The sequence below is a fragment of the Tinamus guttatus genome, unplaced genomic scaffold (assembly GCF_059628265.1).
Source record: "Tinamus guttatus ecotype Peru unplaced genomic scaffold, ASM5962826v1 Tinamus_guttatus_pri_ptg000029l, whole genome shotgun sequence".
Taxonomy (NCBI): domain Eukaryota; kingdom Metazoa; phylum Chordata; class Aves; order Tinamiformes; family Tinamidae; genus Tinamus; species Tinamus guttatus.
Genome location: NW_028288563.1, coordinates 665,534 through 686,353, shown reverse-complemented (window position 1 = coordinate 686,353; position 20,820 = coordinate 665,534). Strand labels below are relative to the sequence as shown.

Genomic DNA, 20,820 nt, shown 5'->3' with positions numbered 1-20,820 from the left:
TGGAGCAGGAGCATTGTGGTGGGGCCTGTGGCTGCCGCTTTGCTGTGGGGGCTGTCTGGTACCGCCGATTGCTAGTTTTGCTCTGTAAGCAGGAGCTGCGGTGCTCTGTGTCCAGTCTGTGCGAGACATGTCCATGAGGGCCCAGGGAGCTGAGCAGCAGGGCCGGGGGTTGCAGGAGGGGAGAAGCGTCCCGCAAGTCTGGAGGCTTGTAGGCGGGAAGCCAGAGGAGCAGAAGGGCGAGCACTGGCCCTGCCACTGCTTGTCCAAGGGAGAGCCGTAGGCCAAGAGCCATTGGTGCTGCTGCAGCACAAAGCAGCCGCGCTGGGCTCCAGAGGTGCCCTGAGGGCCGCTTGCCCTGCGCTGGGCACCTTGGGTCCCGAGGGCATCACGGAACCAGGTGGCCCCTGGCGACGACACCCAACAATGGGGCTTCCCATCCTCCCTGAGGCGTGGGGGGGGCTGCCAGGCTCCTTCTATAGCGCCCCGCTCTGGAACAAACCTCCCCCTGAAAGCTGCTTTCCCAAAGCCTTAGCTCTGCCCACGTCCCAGGCGACCCTGACCCTGGCTGGCCACTGGCGGCCCCCAGCGGCTCCCTCTTCATGGGGCTGGAGGTGTTGGGGATGCTGCGGAAGTGCTGTGGGAGCACTCTTGGATGGATGGAGCTGGGAAAGGAGGGTCATGGTGCCCCTGAGGGAGTGCAGGATGTGGGCCGCTGTCCTGATTTCAGGGGGATATGAGGGCGCCTGCATCCCTTTTAACCAAGGGCTTTTGGAACTCCATCATCCTAGTCAGGGCCCAAATGGAAAGAGCTGAAGTCCTCGGTAGGACGTTTTAGACAGCTAGGACTAGCAGCATCTTCAAGAGGATGCTGAGGCACTTGAGCTGCTCTGCCGAAGGATCATGTAAGCTTAGATGAGCTTGTTCATTTCTCTTCCATGCAGTGCCCCTCTGTGCAGGAGGACTAACTTGTCCGGTTGAATCCTCATGAGTGCTGGAAAAGAACAGTTATGTTTTATCTCTTGCATACGACATGGCTATGAAGAGGAACAGAACTACTTAATTTCTTTTTAAGAGTGAAAGAGATTGATGACCCTTTTTTCATATGTGATGAGCTTTGTCTTCTTCCTGCAATACAACTAGTTGTTGTATGTCTTTGTATATCTTCATTTGCCTTTCCCTTCTTAAATGTGAGAGAGGTAGCAAAAAAGGCATTTTAGGAGGGTTATGCGTTTTGCATGAGCTTCCGCCATCCTTTCTAGGAATGCTGCAGTTACCTAAAGAGCAAAGAAGTTATTAGGCCGGGGCCACCCGACGCCTGTCCTTTCACACCGTCTATCCTTCCAAGGAAGAGGGAGAGAAGAGGAAAGAACCTCTGTCCCATTTTAATTTTCACCAAAGGGTTGTGGAAGTCTGCTCCTGTCTGTCTTGTCTTTGTGCGCTGCCAAAATGACATTTTCTTGAGGTAAGCTAGGGAAGAGTGTTGAAGCAGTTGGAGAGAACAATGCCAAGTTTGGCCAGTGCACAAGGTATTTCTGTTATTTTCATGTTGAACTGGATGAACTGCTGATGTGTTTGGTGTCTAATGTAGCTTCTGGACTCAGCAGTGATAGTTGCATTTAAGAAGTGATTCCTCCCTCCCTTTTCTGGGTATGTGGAGAGTTGGAGTGAATTGCCCTCATCCAAGTGGTATCTTTCTCCAGCAGCTCCCTGGGCAACTTTAGACTACACATGTATATTTTAGAGACTCTAGATGTATATTTCAGCGGAGACTGACCTGGCTGTCCTTACAGATAGGTCTCTTCTCTCCCTCTCCCCCGAAAAAGAAATGACCCAAAAGGATGAAATAATGTGATGCATGGAAATGCAGTCCCTCTCTGGAAAATGATGTGGGGAAAGCATTGTTTTTGAGGAATCTCTTTAAATAGCCACAGAAAGCCAACATATCATGGGAGAAGTTATGGTGGGCACCTGGTGTAAAGTTTTGTCCATTCTCTCTCATGAAGTACTTGCTTTTATTGACTGGAAAAAAGGCTGACTGGATAGATTTAAAATGGGAAATTATCTTTTAAATATATATATATATATATATTTTCCCTGCCAGAACAGTGATATGCTTGCTTGTCGTAATTACTGGCACTGGGCTTTCTATTTTATGGAAAAGGTATGAGATGTCTTCGTCTGCCTGTTTTTTGGTGTCTGAATAGATAATTCTCTATTGAAAAGGCAGCTGTAGAGGGCATGGCACGGTTAACTCGGTTAACTCTTGTGAAATGAAGTGGGATAGAGCAACGGTGAATGCTGATGAGAGGAGGGCAATGCACTGTAAGCTTGCCAAGCTCAAAGGCAGGAAGCAGTATAAGCTTTTAGAAGCTGATGCAATTGCAGTGAGGTTGAGAGGGCCAAACCTAAAGAGAAAGTTCTTGTTTTTCTAAAAGATGTCATCATTGTCCTAGTAGTTTTCACACTGCCATTAAATGATGCCTATTCCATTGGGAACAGCTATGGTTTTTGCTACAACCTATTCATGATCAGTTCTCTGCCAGAGTTTGCAGTGTAGATAAGGTAGCACATATTTACAGGTGGGTGAGTGGTATCTTTTGCCTTTGCTCCATAATGACATTCGGCCAAACTTTCTTTCCGATAGCGGCTCCAAAATAATTGGTTTCCCTTGGATGAGGCAAGTACGGGCTAAAGATACAGATTAAAAATGTTTCTCTCCTCACAGCTTGGAAAATTCCTATATGATCAGTAAAAGCCACTGTCTTCACAAGTATGGCAGTGACACGCAAGAGAAAGGTGGCTGTGCTGGCACTTGGATAAGGACTGCCAGGAAAGACGTTCCCAAGGAGCCACGCTGCACAAAGAGCCATCTGCTGCCAGAAAAGCACACTGCCTTGGTGGCACTCATGTCTGCTTTGTACATGAGAGGTAGAACTTGAAGCACAGCATCAAGAGCTAGTGAAGACTACAGGCCTATCAACTCCTGATTCTACTTGGTCTCTTAAACAAAGACGGGGGAATTCACAGCACTTTTGCAACTGGTGCTACCCATGTCTGACATGTACTTTCCACACTCTACACTAGGCGAAAGGTTTATGAGAATAAAGGGCTTAGAGATTCACACACTGCAACAGCCGTGTCATCAAAGCAGGGCTGCTCTTCTGAAGGAAGGAAAATATTCTCTGTCTCATAGACACTCTTTTTTAAATGAATTGTGTCTAGCATTGCCACTTCTAGCTACAGTTACCTTCCCTTTTTCTATGAAAAGGCACTCACTTGACAAGAAGAGAGATGTTTTTCTTAGATCAGCATGCCAATTAATCAAGAGGTGTGAAATACCTGACACAATGTGGAAAAAATGCTTTTCTAAGTACATATGAAAAAAAAGGGGAGGGATACCTAACTGGGAAGAACCGACATAGAGAGCACACACACAGACAGAACAAGATACTGGCATTCCACACAGAAAACCTTAATCCAAGAGTCTTGAAGAGGGGAGTGAGAGTAAAGCAAAATGTGCAGCACAAAGCAGAAGAAGAGGAGCAGCTCTGGAGTTTACACCCGTAGGAAGTGGCACTCCTGTTGCTCATAGGACTCCCAGCGTAACTTCATTCACAGAGCGCTGCAAATATTTTTCAATCCTAGTGACAATAATGCTTTCTGTCTGCCATTCTTTGAGGCTACAGGCTGTGCTGAGGTGTGTGATGTGTGTGACAGTGGAGGCAGTCAACTCTAGAGTATGGAGACCTTCGTTTTCTCTAGCTTTCCAGGCCAAAGCTGATCCCTTGAGAAGCATGAGAGGAGTGCTCTTGTTTGGCTTTCTTCTGGTCAATGCAGCCAGGGCTGCTTCTGAGCCCAAGTGCTTCATGATGATGGCACTTGTATCAGTGGACTCTGGAGTCCTGAATTTGTGTCTTTGCATGTAGAGCGATGCTTAAAAAGACAGGTGAAGTCCACAAGAGTTTGTCACCTTTTTTTCAGAAGCTCTTTGGAAGTTCTCTAGATCTCTAGCACATGCATCCAAAACAAAGAAAGTAATTGTTGTCACATTTTACTAGCTAACCCTAGTGATGTCTTCACTGAAACAGTGACCCCCTTCCTAGCATGCCTTTTCATTGGAATGGCAAAGGAAGGGAAAAAGCTGCCTAATATCCCAAGTCAGGTAGTGCAGCTTGATCCCAGTGGACAGGGCAGTTTGGATCTGCAAGAGAGGAATCCTGTTGTCTCTTTCCAAAAAAAAGAGACAGAGATGGGATTGCTAATACTAATTGTAGTCCAGCTCTGAGCTTTGAAAGTGGCAGCATCCCCTTTGATGAGCTCCAACCACCTCTGCCCAGAAACGCTTCCCCCGCTCCCCAAAGAAAGCAAACTATCCTCCGTGCGCCACAAAGAACTGGGGAGCTGCTGCGCGCATCCTGTGACTCCCTGTCTGGAATGGGCCAGAAGGAAAAGCATCAGCTATGCCACTTAAGGCCAGGACAGACAGTAAGCCCTGCAGAAAGGCTTGTGAGTATACATGTGTCCTTTGTTGAATTTTCTTTTTAATCAAAAGCTAAAAGATATCTTTAAAAAGACATTGTGCTGGTGCGCCAGTTACTGACCAAAGGGTTTTGCTCTGTGTTTTTCCCAGGGAAACAGCCAGAGGACAAGAAAGGAGGTTTTGCACTTGGTTCTCCTGCCCTGGTGGATCCCTGTTGGAGAGTTGACTCCTTCACTAAGGATTGGTAAGGGTGTGTTGCCATGTGGTCTCCTTTTCTGCTTTTTTTCCTTTTCCTGGAGTCTCTGTATTTGCCCTATGGGAGCAGGGGCTTGCTTGGAGAAGGAGGCTGTGCAGATTTATTTTGGAATAAATGTTTGGGGCAGATGCAAGGTTAGGACAAGACTAGTGCTGGGGAACTAGCGGTGCAGGAGGACTAACTTGTCCGGTTGAATCCTCATGAGTGCTGGAAAAGAACAGTTATGTTTTATCTCTTGCATATGACACGGCTATGAAGAGGAACAGAACTACTTAATTTCTTTTTAAGAGTGGAAGAGATTGATGACCCTTTTTTCATATGTGATGAGCTTTGTCTTCTTCCTGCAATACAACTAGTTGTTGTATGTCTTTGTATATCTTCATTTGCCTTTCCCTTCTTAAATGTGAGGCCGTCAAGCAACGGCATTTATGCCTTTCAGGGTAAAAGAAATGCTTCCATTAACCTGCCCTTGTAGCTTTCTTTGACAAGCAGCATTCTCCGGAAAGGCCATTTTATCCTATTTATACCATTTTAGAGTCTAGCATCAATGAGCTGCAAAAGTAAAATGTGTATCAGTTTCACACACATACAAATGTAAATGCAGTGTTAAGAAGTCCTATTTTCAGTGTGCCAGGCCAAAGCACAATAAATGATCCTCTTGTCTTTTATGCCTAATGCTTTGAGGAGCAAAGGCTTTATCAGCATTTTTAGAGCACTCACCTTTTTTAGTCCTCTCTCAGTATAGATTAGCGTAGACCTGCTCATACCCTCTTTGGCAGAGGCAAGATTACCCCTCATAGTCTTATTCTCTAGTCATTGTCTATGTAAAAGAGGTATCAGCTCCCATGATGGGAAAGTACCACTGAGGTGGATACAAGACCAAAATTCAGGAGAAAACCAGAACATAGTCCAAAGCAAGTGTCTGAGTGTTAAGAAGTCCTTAAATCTTACTACCCAATTTAGGCAAGAACGACTAATGAAGTTAAACATGGAGGAGCATTTATTTGAAAAGTACATAGCACAGAGTAAAATAAGTGTGAAATACAATATCCTGCCTTCCTCATATAACAAGATAAAGCACCTTTTTCCCATTTATTTTTCTGTTTGTGAGCCCCAAATGCGGGTTTTATTGTATTTTATCTTGATGGGATGTGCGTGTTCTTCCTTTACATAAGGACTGTGCACCGGTCCGGGGGGCAGTTAGTAGCTGGCTTAAATGCAGGCACTTGGCGGATTTATGTGTCAGATTATGGGGCCTGTGTGCTACCTGTGGTCTTGATTTCATCAGAAGCAAAGCACGCTTTTCTTTTGCTGTGTCACTACTTGTGAAGAGGTGACTAGGCCAACATTGCATTGTATTGCATTCAGGATGGTTCTGGGCTTACAAGGTTCATAACATGGGGAAATCTTCTACCTTCTAAAGTGCGTCTCCTCTTTCACCACTGCTAACTCTATTTAATTGATTCTCCTGTATGATTGTTACTCCATAAGGGTTTTAGATGGCTCTTCACATTTTCCTCCCAGCTTTTTCTTGCTCCTTTTTTTAACCACGGTGGAAACACACCTAAAGGTAAAAAATGAGAAAAAAGTGAAAGCTCGTGAAATGAAGGGCCTTGTGTATGAACAACTGCATTCATTCTTTAAATTTCTTATCAACCAAAAGATTAGAAAAAAGCTATTTTTACATGAGAATCTTCAGGAAAGAAGGCTTCAGCAAGGCCTGTGCATGTGTGCGTGCACAGGTGTCCCTTGTTCTTCCCAGCAATATGTGAGTCTTTTAAGCAATTTCATCCAAATGTAACCAGAAGCTTGTGGACTCCCAGATGTGACCTTCATGCAAGGCTTGTGAATTAAAGTGGCTGTCTGAGAAGAGAAGGGGAAACCTCAGAAGCCATCTGCCACATGGCTACTAATGCCAGCCATTAGTAGAGAGCAAATAAATAATAATAATAATAATAATAATCTTTCTTTCAGAGAGCTATGCTAAATACTCCAGCTGCAGGGCAAACCTCCAGCCAGTCAGCTCTTTCTACTCAACACTGGAAAATCTACCACTAGACATAAACTGCATAACCCCTAGAATGTAAGTTCTTCCACTTGCCGGCTTGCCTTAAAGAAGCCAGGATCTCCATCATCCTACTAAGCTAACTCTTACCTGAAAATAGAGTTTCTCTTTTCCTCTTTTGGCTTGCTTACTTTTGAGCTTGACTTGCTTGTGTGAATGAAAAGAAGTTCAGCATCATCTGCTTTCTAGCAATTGTCTTTCTCTGTTACAGGATGCAACCTGGACCAATAAGGAGACTCTAGGATTTATGGAGGGATGTCTCTCCAAGTTAAAAGCAGCAGATCCAAGTTTTAATGAGTGTAACCTCTACTTCTTCAGCGTGATTCTACTGGATGATGCCTTAAAGCCTGGGACTCCTTTCACCTACATGCCATGGCTAATGGTTTGGAGCTGCTTGGCACTGCAAGTTGAGCGCGGCTCCACAAAGAGCTGGACAGTGCAGTGAGAAAGATGATGAGGCAGGCAAAATCACAGGCAGCGACTGAGCGGGAGAAGCTGCATGTATCTGCACTGGATATGCTTGTCAATGGGTAAGTGACTGGCCATCCAGGGAAAGGTGGTTTGATCAGTGTGAATCTTTTTGCTATCACTGCGTGCAACCTCAGGATGTATGGCATGTGCTGTTGTGCTGGCACCTTTTGTGCTGTTGGAAAGTCTGGAGATTGTAGGAAGCACAGATGGAAGCGCTGGGTGGTTGTGGTATGGCCTGAGATTATTGAGATGTAGCGAAGGGTCAAGATGACCTTATAATAATCTTATAATAATAGCAGTTATGACAAATGTATTGCGGAAAGTCGTTCAGTTACTCTAGCAAGGAGCACAGTTCAAAGCCTGTCTAGAATAGGCTTCCACCTTCCTAATAAATATTCAGAAACTTCTTAAATCTTCAGGAACATAATATTGAACATCTGAGATTAAAAAATCAGTTCAGATTCCTAAGTGTTTTTAATTACATTTAATGAGAAGAAGATTTTGTAACAAGCAGGATCTTTGCCAGAAGACACAGAACTCCCTCAGCTAGAGAAGTCATAGGTTGACCGCAAGCCTGTGAAATAAACACAAGGCCAATAATGATTCAAGTGTAGTATAAGTTATATTTTATTCAGTGAGGAAGAAATGATTTTCCCAGCGGTGTTACTTGCATTATAATGATTATTGCATGTAAGCCAAGTTAAGGAAATGATGGAAAAACAAATTAGATGGGCTGCAGAGGAGTGGCTTATCTTGACTGCTCACCTTGAAGGCACAGTTTGGAAAACATAATATACAGGACCAGGAGCCAGGATATTTGAAGCCTCTACTCTCCTTCCTTCCTCCTGATATTTCATAATAAAATTTCTCAATAGAAATAAACATTTCCAGCAGGGATAAACACAAGGCAGCACGTCTTGCCATTCTAAGGATGTTGGCTTAATTAAAAGCAATGATAACTTTGGTTTTAATTATCTTCTGGCAAAGATAATTAAGCAGGTATAAATGATATAAGAACTTACCTTTGTCTGATATTCTCATTTTTATATGCAGCTGTTTATGAGTCATACAAGAAAAAAAATTGCCAAGGCTCCTTAGTTTTTATTTGGAGACACTTCAGTACTGATGACCAAGTGCTAAGGCAATGCAATAAAACACAAGGCCCCATATTATGGCACAATCTAATGGAAATCAGTAGGAATTCATCCACCAATTTTCAGCATGCATTGTATAAACTTTTTACTGCATGCATAAGCCTGAATAATGGGAACAGAGGTGAACCAATCTGTGACGTAATGATAGTCTCCTTATGCAGAGACGGAACTGTCCTGATCAGAGCTTTTAACCAAAAAAGATGAGCTGGCCTCACATTCTTGGACTACATCCACAATCAGCAAATGTTCTGTGCATTACGTGCTGCATGTCTTATCTAGCTGATAGAATTCACTACAAGAGATTTAGTTAACTATGTTTGGTTTTGCTTTGAGCCAGTAAAAATGACAGTCAGCGTTACCACCAAAACTGAAATGTCATTACAAAAGGTTTCACACGGACCCTTCCAGAAGCAGGATTTGAAACACTCATTTGTTTCCAAGATCAGTCTTACTTGGCAAAAGGTCACTTAAGTTTCAGAGATGTGTTGGCCTTGCAAGGAGTAAGAGCCTGCAGAATTTTTGTAGTTCATTGCTATGTTGAAAAAGTATGCCATTAATTTACAGCCCTTGAGCTGTAGGGTTAGACGTAGTGCTTGGTATTTCAGCACGTTTGTTTATTATCTTTTAGCCCTCAACCATTTTTCTTTAAGGTTACATCAATATCTGTTCTTGCAAACAGATCATTCAAATATTAGGCATGATACTGGCTATTCTCTCTCCTTTCTCAGAATAAGGCATGCTTTGCAGGAATGAAAAAAATGAGCATTTGCTCAGAGTTTGACAGTTGTAAAGGATGTTTATCTCCTAGGGCTTTGTTTACTGGATTGCAGTTTTTAAAAGATTATTTTATGCTGCAAAAGTAACGGTCTACATAACCGCTCTTATTGTACTCTAAGGCAATGTTCAAGGCACATATATTGAGTTGTAGAAGAGAAAATAATATGCAATGAAAGTACAGAAAGACCCAACTAACTTTGTGCTTGTGTTTTGACTTTTCACACCTCCTTTACCCCAGGGTTATCCTCTGCATCACACACACGCTTCCTCTGCTCTCCACTTAATTCAGTGAATCTGTGATCATGCGCACTCACAGTAACTACTGGGCCAGGGAGGACTGGGAGGTGGATATTGAGTGCATCATTTTCCTGCCTGCAAGTCATTCCTTAGATAGAGTCTGCAAGAAGAGACAGTGCTGATGGGCACAAGGTCTTTTTGGGAAGCAAAGCATTTGGAGACACATCCGTGCTGCCTTTCCCTGCAAGACCAGGACACCAGAGTCCATCATTGCCAGGCAAAGGCTGCAGCCTGCCCATGGGCTTGGCCGTGACCGATCTTAGGTGCCGCTGGGGATCTGCTGCCAGAGCTGCCTTGGGCTTCTCCTTGCAGTGCTGGGCAGTGTTGGTGTTTGGGTGATGACAGTGTCAGCACAGCACAGGGGCATCACTAGGCCCAGGGATGTTGCCGGGACGTCAGCATCACACAACATTCCAAGCCCTCGGGTGGCACCAGAGTCAGGGATGTTGCCATGATGTCGGCATCGCATCAGAACCCCTGCCGTGTGGCCCAGGGCTGTTGCTGTGACACCACTATTGCATCACAATCCCAGGCCTGTTATAAAGGTGGTGCTGGGGTGGCCTTGGGTCACTTTGCCCGTTTGCAAACAGGCAAAGACTTGACCTTGTGGTCAAGGAGTGAGGCTGCGGGGTAAGAGCCACTCCAGGGCCCCCTCTCCAGCCTCCCTTTGCTCAGTGACCTCCCAAGGGCCCCCAGCTGCTGCCTGGTGCCAGGGAGGGCACATGGAGTGAGTACAGGGTGCCCTTCTCTTCCCAGATATCCTCTCGTCGGCCTTGAGCTGATTTTATTATTGGATTTTATTCTGCTGCGGACGCCAGGCGCGAGGGTGAGCCCAGAGCAGAGGGGCTGGGGCCAGGAGCGGGTGCAGTGGGTGGGAAGGCAGCTGGACAGGGCTGTGGTGCCGCTGCCCAACCTGGGGCTGGGCTTGCGGGTCACTGCTGGGGCCACTAACATGAGCTGGGCCGTGTTTTCCTCTGCAAACAGGACTTGGGTGAAGAGCTTGGCGCTGGCCGCACACGAGGCCCTGTCACCTCGGTGACATGGACTCTCGCGTGCGAGCCGCGTGCCAGCTTGTGGCCCTGAGCCTCGTGCTCCTTACCATCCTGGGCATCCCCTCGGCCTGCCGTGTCCTGGCGTCTTTTTGGATGGCCATGATGTTCATCCCTGGAGGTGAGCGGCCCTGTCCTGAGCGTAGCCACGGTAGTGGCTCCTGGCCAGCACCCCGGCTGCCAGCGCCCACCCCTCTGCTGGCTGGGGTTGCGCAGGTGCTGCCCCATGGCGCTGACGGCCTCTTGCCTTCTCTCCCACAGTCTCCGTGTTCCCCTTTGAGCTCCCAGAGGAGCCTGCTGGGAGGGGGCTGGAAGGGTAAGTGGACCCTGGCCCTGCCGGGGCTGCCCTGAGGCGCTGGCTTGGTCCCACGAGCAGGAGCAGGGTGGGCCAGGAGGCCAAGAGTTGGGCTGGGTTCCCTTGGACCCGCCAGCGCCAGGGCCTCCTGCTGGGGACACTGGGCAGCCCCGGCCCCCTCCTGACCTGCCTTCTCCCTCCCAGGTGCCCAGGCACGGACGGCGGGGTGACCAGGGAGCCTCATGGCCCTTCCCCACCTCGCCGCCGTGTACAGTTCGGGGCCAGCCAGGTGGTGTTCCTGGGGCCGGGCAAGGAACTCCTTGGCTTCATCCCCAGGGAGCCCCACCTGGATTGGCCCCCAACTGCGGCGCGCAAATCCATCCTGCAGCGCCTCTGGGCACCCATCCTGGTGGTGGAGACCAGCCCATCTGGGTCTCCACCGCAGCCCGAGCCTTCCAGCAGCTCGGGGAGCGAGGAGCCCTCCACTGTCCCAGCGCCGCAGCGCTGGGAAACGGTGGACTCCGGGGACACGGAGGCTCCCTCCCCTCCTGCAGCCGGCTCCAGCTGGCGAGCGGCGCTTCGCTCCCTGCTCTGCCCCGGCTGCTCCTGCGGGGGCTGGCGGGCACTGGGCAGGGGGCTCCGCCGCCGCATCGCCGCCCTGAGGAGGAGGAGAGGGCGCAGGGACCGCCGGGCCGCCCATGACACCAGGGGGACGCTGTGAAGCACAGCCCCTGTACAGAGGCTGTGCTGAGCAGTGCCCACCGGCCCGGCGTCCCTGTCCCCCTGGGGTGAACATCTGTGCCCCGCAACAGGGTACCTGAGGCCCGTGTCATCTGGGAGAGGCGCAGCCCATCAGTGCCTCTCCCTGGGCCTCCTGGTGCCCTGTCCCCTTGGGCGGTGCACAAAACATCTGTGCACCACAGCAGGGTACCTGAGGCCCGTGTCATCTGGGAGAGGCGCAGCCCATCAGTGCCTCTCCCTGGGCCTCTTGGTGCCCTGTCCCCTTGGGCGGTGCAAAAAACATCTGTGCACCGCGATGGAGAACACGAGGCCCTCGTCATCAGGGAGAGGTGCAGGACACCAGTGCCTCTCCCTGGGCCTCTCCTCTGCCCTCAAAACTTCTCACCTTCGCCAGACAGCCAGGCAGGGAGCACCAGCACAGAGCCACAGGAAGCCCCCTGCTCCTGGCCCTGCCAACAGTGACCCCTCCCTGCACACGGGCTCCCATAACAACGATTCTCGGCCACCTCAGGAAGTGCGGGCGAGAAGAGCAGCCAGAAGATGGCCTGAGAAGTGGCTGAACAGCCGAGCTCAGAGTTGAGCTCAGACACAGAGACTTGGGGGAGGCCCGGAGCTCATGGGGGCCTCCCGGGCTCCTCCTGGCCTTGGTCCTGTTGAAGTTGATGGAGCTGCCAGGCCAGGAGGAGCAGCGGGACACCGGAGAGCTCAGCGCGGGGCAGAGACACCGCTAACCAGCCCCGCGCTGAGCCTGGTGTCCCTCTGACCGGGGCTCAGTGCAGTAAATGTGCAATAAACACTTGTGTGCTGTGTAGCAGGAGTCGAGTGATTCTTCTTCCCCAATCTCACCCTTCCCTTGATCTCAACAGTCGCACAGACAGGGGACACTGGGATGGAGCGGCAGGAAGGCCCCCTGCTCCTGGCCCTGCTCATGGCAGCAGTGATGCCTCCCTGAGCACTCTGCCCCGCACTGCCTGCGCAGATGCTCTGGCTGCGGGACCAGCTCCTGCCAGGCAAGGCACTGCCATTGGCAACAGCAGGCCCAGCAGCCTCACCTGCAGCCCCGCAGAAGGCCCGGGCCACCCGGCGGCTCCATGGGCATGCCAGCTCCAGCCTGGGAAGAAGGAGCTCAGGGTAGTGACACGCATCCACAAGGGGAAACCATGCTTAACCACTCTTGAGAGCCCTCCATGATGTCTGGGTAGATGAGGGGAGGGCAGAGCATGTGGTCTACCTCGTCTTCTGCAACACTTTGGACACTATCTCCTTTACTTGGCAGAAAGGCAGAGCTAAGGGTTGTACTCGTGGGCACAAGGTTTAGCTGGAGCCAAGAGATTTTGTGGGCTGAGGAGGGCATTGGTGTTCTGCTGGGCTTTATACTAGTAAAGAAAGCTTGGCTGGAGATTTGAAGGTGAGATTGCTGAAGGCCAGTCTTGCCAGAGAAGACAGAGGCAAAAAAGGCACTAAGCATCTCATCCCTTCCCAAGTCCTTTGTCACTATCTCCCCTTTCCCACCTAGCAGAGTGCCTGATATTTCCTAGTCCACTTCTACCCTGGTTCCTTCCAGAGCTGAGCTGAACTTGGAGGCAACCATTCACAGACGAGAATCAGAACAGGAAGAAGCAGCTCCAATCAGATCAATGATGGATTCAGGGGCCTCTATTCTGTGGGTGAGGAGGCAAGTAGGAGCTATTCTCCCAGGAGGAGCCTCCCAAAACTCCATCTCCAAGACTGCAAGTCCAGGGCTGCAGTACAGAAAAAAGCATTAGACTGAATGTGCCAAATTAATTGGGAAGCATGCTGTTAGGCAGGCCAACACGAGAAGCATGGCTGTTGGCATCTGCTACAGCAGCAACCAAAACATAATTATGCTGAAAAAGGACTTTCCAAGTGACAGAACTCAATGCCATGAAAGCTACCATAGTGATGGGAGCAATACTTTATGAAGAAGATGAAATTTAAGTGTCCATACAGTCTAGATATACTTTCTTCAGAGTGCCTTATGAAAAAGAGGGAATATTATGTCAAAGACGAAGACTTCTGAGACTTGCAGGCTTTTAGAATCTGAAACACACACAAACATATGGAGTTTGCACCAAACATTCAGCACTTCTACGCAACAGAAGCTGAAGCCTAAGCTGTTACTCATGAACGTACAATATCAGAATAAGGTACTTTAGAGAAATGCATTAATTCCTTTGTGTGACTGTAGAGACACTAGTAAAGCACTGCTAAAAAAATAGCAGCTTCCCATCCCTCCAAAGCAAAGCTTAACAAGCTTTCTGTGGAAGGCAGAAAGTCTTCAAGGACACACTCCTGTCTCCTTGAAGAACCCCTTGCCTTATTCCCTGTTTTAGCTGATAATCACCACTTTCAGCTTGGAGGACATTAAACAGATGAATCTACACCTAGAACCAAGGACGTGTTTTGTCAGCCTAAAACAAATAAAAAGATCAAAATCTTTCAAAGCCTTGAACAAAGAGCCAGCTCCCTGCTTTCTAGTGTGCTAGAGTATCTCTTCCAGACCACATTCACATCTCTGACGGACAAGCAAAATGGCAAGTATAAGTTGCTGCTGCTCTTCCCTAATCCTGAAGCTACAGAGTGAATGCAAGGCAAAAACTTCAGCTTGCAGCTCCCACAGCTGAGCAGGTTCGTGTTTGAGATCTAGCCTGCCCTGTCTAGAACAAGTTTTGAGAATGCTACAAGGAAACCATAGCTAGCATGGGCAATGTTACAGCTTCAGAAAGCTCCAAATCTATGAAAATGTCCTTATATAAACAACTAGTTCATACTTGGTTAGTTTGAAGCCTGTTTTCACTTCACTCAAACATCTCTCTCTCTGCATATAATAACAGTCTGTAAATTATCCTCTAGTTAACAAGAAGCAAATACATGGAATGGCCTGATAATGCACTGGGAGATAAGTGTGCCTGCCTTGCAGGGTGAGCCCATGGAAACACATCAGGATGTCTGGAGGAAAACATCGTGTGAATCAAACAAATTGCAGATTTTTCTAACGGAGACCCCAGAAGTCAAGGAAACTGCACCTGAATAGAGAGAGCAGCTGGGCTCCTTATTGCAGCTCATGTAAGACAATTAGAAGAAATCATTTTCTATACTCACATGTGAAATTCAGGCTTGACTCTCACCTATAATTTCAAAGGTGCTCCACTTTTATCACTTAAATTTCACTCCTAATAAGAGCAGTCTAATTGAACTACAGGCAAAGAGTGTGAAATACTTTACAGGTTTTGCCTGGAAAGGTCAAGGTCTTAAACAAAGAAAAGTGCTTTTGATATCAGACTGCTTGCCCTGCACAGTGTAAAACTAATTGACCATGATGACAAATAAGGCATGTCTTCTGTGCCCAAAGTATCTTGTTTACCACCACACGCAAATTAATTACCAATCAACTGCTATCAAAAGTAACAGCACATGGCTGGCAGAGGTCCCAAATACCAGGCAAAGAAAATGATCTTAGTTCTTTCCACTGAAGATGAGGAAGCCAGGACAATTTAAATTAGCTTCTGTGAACCTATCCCAATTACCTTTTAGCTCTTATACAAGGACACTTAGACAAGTTAAGTAAAATGAGCTAAAAATCTATAAAACTAGAAGAGATTCCTTGATACTAAACTTGGGTTTCTTTTGGTCCTCAGGTGGGTGCGTAACAGAGGTTTACTTGTTTTTCTTCCCTATGCTAGATAATTCAGTTTGGCTTTGCAGAGACCCCTTCGCACAGACAAACTGCAGGCGTAAGGAAGGACAGTTATTCTGTTCACAGCAGTATATTCACTTTAGAACCCTTTTCCCTACAACTGTTCTCACTGCTCCTCTTGCATTCCCCATCCATTCTCTTTTATCTCTCTTACCGAGTTTTCCACGTACCTAATATTTTCAGTGACAAATCAACTTGGTTAGAACTCTCCAGAACTTGCATAAGAAACTCTTGAGCAGCACGACAGACCTCCTTCTGCAGGCTTAGCAGATGACACATTTCTTTCCAAACACACTCTTCTGGAGAAATTCAATCTGGAACTTTAAAAATGTCTTCTGTTGGAGATCACTTCTCCATCATATGCTAGAAAAACTGCTGGAAGGGTAAATATTTCATTTTTTTTTTTTTTTAAACAACAACAAAAAAGCCTGGCCTGGATTTTGAAGGAGATGTAAGCTCTATTCTCCTATACTTCAATGCTGATATGGCTTTGCTAAGGGCTACATATAAGAGATTAAAGGATAAGGTGTCATTCCTAAGATGTCATTTATAAATCTCAGTGAGGGGTTGAAAGTGTGTTCATGTTCAGCATAGGTAAATGGAGAATGGGGGAACTGTTCTGGTTTCACATCTCTTAAGAGTACAGCAGCTTTTCCTTCCTTGGTGGATAGCTGGCAGTACAGGGATTCCTGCAGATTCCTTAAGAAAAAATGAAGAGCTGCAAATGCTCCGATCAAGGAAAGAATTACAATGATTGATGGGAACTTTAGGATATTGGAGAAGCACCTACCTGGATATTCTATCACTGCTCGTCCTTTGTATTCACTCTTAAGGAAAGGCAAACCCTAGAAGTGGGAATTAGAACACAAAGCGGTAGTGAAAACTCCGACAGAAGAAATAGAAAAATTTCAGTCACTGTGACCAGAACACCCTCACGACCCTCTTATAGTTGCATGGGGTTGCACTGAACATGCTGCTAAGGTTTCAGCAAGTAACTTATTGTTACTAAGTTACAGTAACTTACTCTTACTTACTGTAACTTACTTACAGGCTGGCCCTGATGGAACAAAAAGATATTTATTGTTTAGCTTGACTGCATTTAAAGAAAGGGAACTACAATGTTCTGAAAGGGAGAAAAAGGATTTTTTGCTTAGTCCAAGCAGTTAAACAGGTTGAGAAAACACATCAAGGACAACCTGTGCAAACTAGAGGACCATTTCATTTACTAGAAGGAGTCCTAAAGGGGACTGCTCCCCCAGAAGGAATTGCACAAAACCCCACTACCACAAAATGGTATGCCTACCTAACAGGAGCTGCAGAAAATATGCAGCTAACTGAAGGCATACTAAGGTTTCCAAATCGCAGATGCCTGTAAAAACAGATCCATTAGCATTGGAAGAACCTCTTAAACCTTCAGCAATTCTTAGTGTACCATCCATCATTGAAGGAACACCAACAGAAAACATGTGGTTTAGAGATGCTTCAGCAAAAAGGGTAAATGGGTATAAAAGACTGTTGCATTAAATATTATCACTGGTTAGGAAGCTACAGAAGAAGATGAAGGCAGTGCACAAGTTACCCATGAGTCAGCAACGTGCCCTCGTGGCCAAGAAGACCAATGGGCCTCCTCACGGGAGTGGAAGGGGTCTCTGGCTTGCTTACAGCAATTAAGTGCAGGAAAGCCAAGGGGCGGAGTGTGGTGCAAGGACTATTGTTTTGGTTCCCACATCTACCTACTCCTGTTATCCAAAGTGATAACGGCTCACATTTCTCATGTAAAAAAGTGCAAGATTGGGCAAAGCAAGAAGGAATTCAGTGGGTATTCCACACCCCAAACTATCCCAAATCAAATGGGATGGTGGAAAGAGCCAATGGCTTGTTAAAAAAAGAGCCTCAACCCACACAAGGCTCAAGGGGACAGACAACTTCCCAAAGTACTCCCTCAATTAAATAATTGTTATGGGCCTGCTGGAAGGCCTGTAAGCCCAGCATTCTTTGTGAAAGATGAGCTTAGTGCTCAGCCTACAGGTAAAAGAGGATATCCAAAAACATTACAGCTGGAAAGCCTGTGATGGTCAATTTACCATCCATCGGCGCTGTGCCTAGGACTCTAAGTAAAGCTCATGGCCCACTTGCCTGGGAAGCTACTGACAGCAGTGGTGCAAAAGACAGAAAAAGGGCACAATGGATTTTCCCTTCTTTTTCAATGGGGTAACCTGTTCTGCCTCACCCCACCGAAACAAGTTTTTATTTTCTCTTGCAGCAGTGTGCAGGACGACTGATGGAAATGCTGTATTCATTTTACTAACTCTAGAGCTATTAGTTCTATTACTTATAATCTATAAGCTGTATTACATATATTTTGTATATAAAAATGCGAGTTATGACAAACAAATAACCCAAATTCAACCACCCAAAAGGTACAAATTTGTACATAATAGCAGTACTTCATGTTAAAAAATGTTTACTTGCCATGGACTTGTAAGTGCAAAAATTATCAATACACTATTTGTGGCACAGAGCCAAGAGGTGACCATAGCACTACTCTGTGAGGATAAGATGACTTGACTATAGTCATGGGGCAGAGTGTGACCAGTGTGCTCCTTCCCCAGCTCAACCTGACTGTTCACACATGGCCCTATTTAGGTGTTAATCACCGGTGACATATCTGATCCTGGTGGGTAGCTCCCTGATTTCTTCCCCCACTCAGGTATTAACCATTATTAAGGGTCCTGATGGCTGCATTTCTGGGGGGAGATAAAGCTGATTGTGCATACACCAGCCAGAATTGCTCTGAAATGAAAGAATGACTCTCAGTCAGTCATCTTCTCCCATAAATATGGGGACAGCCCCAAAACCCCTTGAGCTTTCCTTGCATCGCAGCGGGCTGCATGCCAGGGTCTCCCCTTGAGCACAGACACCTCCCAAGGATGCTCCTCAGCGTTAAAGAGATCCTTGCCAGATCCTGACACATTCATGGTAAGTGACGGTAGCAGCTCTTTTTGAACTTGTAAACTTTACTGACATAACTGTGCACAATTTTCCTTAGTCCTAAACTGTTGATCAGGTCTGGGACTAAGACTGCATCCAGCTGCATCCAGACTCCTCTCACAAAGAGTTTGCAAAGCAAGGGGGTCCAATCTGAACCCCCTTGGGAAACCCTCAATGCGAGGGTTTCCTTGGTAATTCTCTGTATATCCTGTGTCCCATGCAGTAAATAATAAGTGACCTTGCCTTTAGAATCTCGTGAAACCATTGACCATATGAACAAAACCTATTACTATTTCTTTCAATGCACGAGTGAAGTGCACTGTGTCACTCACCCCCACCACCACTCATTCTGTGGCAACCAATAACAAATACATCAGCAGCAAGAGGAAGACGAGGGAAAATGTGGGCCCACTGCTGAACGGGGTGGGTGTCTTGCTGATGGAGATTAAAGAGATGCTGGATTTACTAAATGCCTACTTTGCTTCAGCCTTCACTGCTAAGGCCAGTCCCCATGGACTAGAGAGCTCAGAACAAGAGAGAAAATCTGGAGGGAGGAACAGCTTCCCCTGGTTGAAGAGTATTGCTTTAGGGATTATTTAGGCAAACAAATCTATGGGCCCCGACGGGATGCACCCACAGACGCTGAGAAAATTGGCAGGCGTTATTGCTCAGCCCCTCTCTATCATCTTCAAAAGGTCATGGAGAACAGGAGCAGTGCCAGAGTCCTGCAGGAAAGCCAACGTCAGGGAGGTGGATTGGGAACTGGCTGAATGGCAGAGCTCGCAGCGTTGTGATAAATGGGGCCGAGTCTAGTTGGAGGCCTGTGGTCAGTGGTGCCTCCCAGGGGCTAGCACTGCTCTAGCCCAGTGCTATTCAGCTTATTCATCAATGACCTGGAAGATGGGACAGAGTGCTCAAGTTTGCGTGTGATCCAAAACTGGGGGGAGTGGGCGACACAGCAGAGGGCTGCGCTGCCTTTCAGAGGGACCTGGACAGGTGGGCAAGTTGGGCACACAGGAACCTCCTGAGGGTCAACAAAAGCAAGTGCCACGTCATGCACCTGTGACAGGAGATGATCTCTAGAGGTCTCTTCCAACTTCAAAAATCCTGGGATTCTGGGATTTTCTGAGTCCCACATGGGACACTTAGAATCTACTGTTCCTCCCTACCATTTGTAAGGCAGTAAAATGTGCCTTAACATAAATGAACAGAGGAAGAACAGAGAAAAACAGCCTTTTTCCACAGGGAATGGGTTGAGCCCATCCCTGCAGAGGGGAGCTCTGGGCAGCTCATGGCACTGGTCCTACTGCTCTCTCATCAAGGCCAGTGAGAAGGTACCAGCTGCGCTGGAAGGAACCCCCACAGTGCTTTTGTGCTCCATCTTCTCGAGAAATGAAAGTCATTCCTGATGATGTTTCCACACTTCCTTGTAGCTGAGCTGAAGAGAAGCTCTTGATTCAAAGAGCTTCCCCGCAACCTTCCCTACCCATAGCTTCTCTACCCGTAGCTATCTGATCTGCTCTGCATGGGAAAAGCTACTTTGAGACATGGAAATACTCTGGAGTTGATCAGGTTCTACCTTGTGATGGCTTTTGCTTTCTTTTCTTTTCTGCTCCTCTTGAATTTCTCCATCATCTTCTTCTCAACTTTCCAGCAGACAGGAGGATGCAAAAGAAGTGAGTGCCAAAGAGAAGCATGTCCAAAGCTCTGTGCGTGGGGGACAGCAGATGTGTGGCTCAGTTCCCAGCAGCCCTGTGACGGGGAAACTCTGCAGCCCCTCCATGCTGGGCTGGGCTGCTCTCGGCAGCGCTGTGTCCCGGGCACAGGAACAGGGCAGCCCGGCTGCAGGGCTCTTGCCAGGGCTCTGCCTGCTCTGCCTGTCGTCTGCAAGCAAGCGGGGCAAGGAAGAGGAAAGCTGCACTAGATCTCTTACTTTTAAAAGACACATATTTTGCTGTGCCAATGCCTGTTTCCCCAAAAACACAAATGAGAAAGAGGAAGCACCTGAGCAGTTTCCTTTTGGAAGCGCTTCTGTGGCAGCCTCCCATTCCCAAGCAGGGGACTTGTTGATGCAGGTTTAAAAGCGGCGTTTGGAAGTGCCTGCTGGTGGCCTGGGGGCTTTATTTCACCCTGTGCTCTGGAGTGATGGGCCTGCCTGTGGATGGGCCACCTCTGACTGCTGTGTAATGGCACATGAGACAACAGCCAGTCACTGCTGGGCCTTCCAGCCCCACCGTGGGTTGTGGGAACTTGTGGGTGCTAAGAGGGAAAGGGGCTGGAGGGAACTGCTGGCAGAGAATGTCCTTGGCGGGTGCTTTGGGGGAAGCTGGGGCAGGCTGGGTGGGTTTGTTCCCATTTCTGGCGAGGATGGAGCCTCCTGGTGCTGCAGAGGGGCTGCGCAGCTCTGCCCGCGCGCTGCTGGCACCAACAAACCGTGCGGCAGGGGGTTCTCCCTGGCGCCTGCAGCTGTGCCAGGCCAGCAGTGCAGCAGAGCAGGGCTGCGGGGCAGCAGATCTGCTCATCCGC

The 20,820-nt window shown here is 47.7% G+C and overlaps 1 protein-coding gene across 1 annotated transcript in view; it reads right to left on the bottom strand.

Annotated features, from left to right (window-relative positions):
• Window positions 1–20,820, bottom strand: part of LOC148596160 (uncharacterized) — a gene marked incomplete at its 3' end in the record, with an annotated part of 74,144 nt that overhangs the window by 51,235 nt on the left and 2,089 nt on the right. The gene's annotated exons all lie outside the window — the stretch shown is intronic.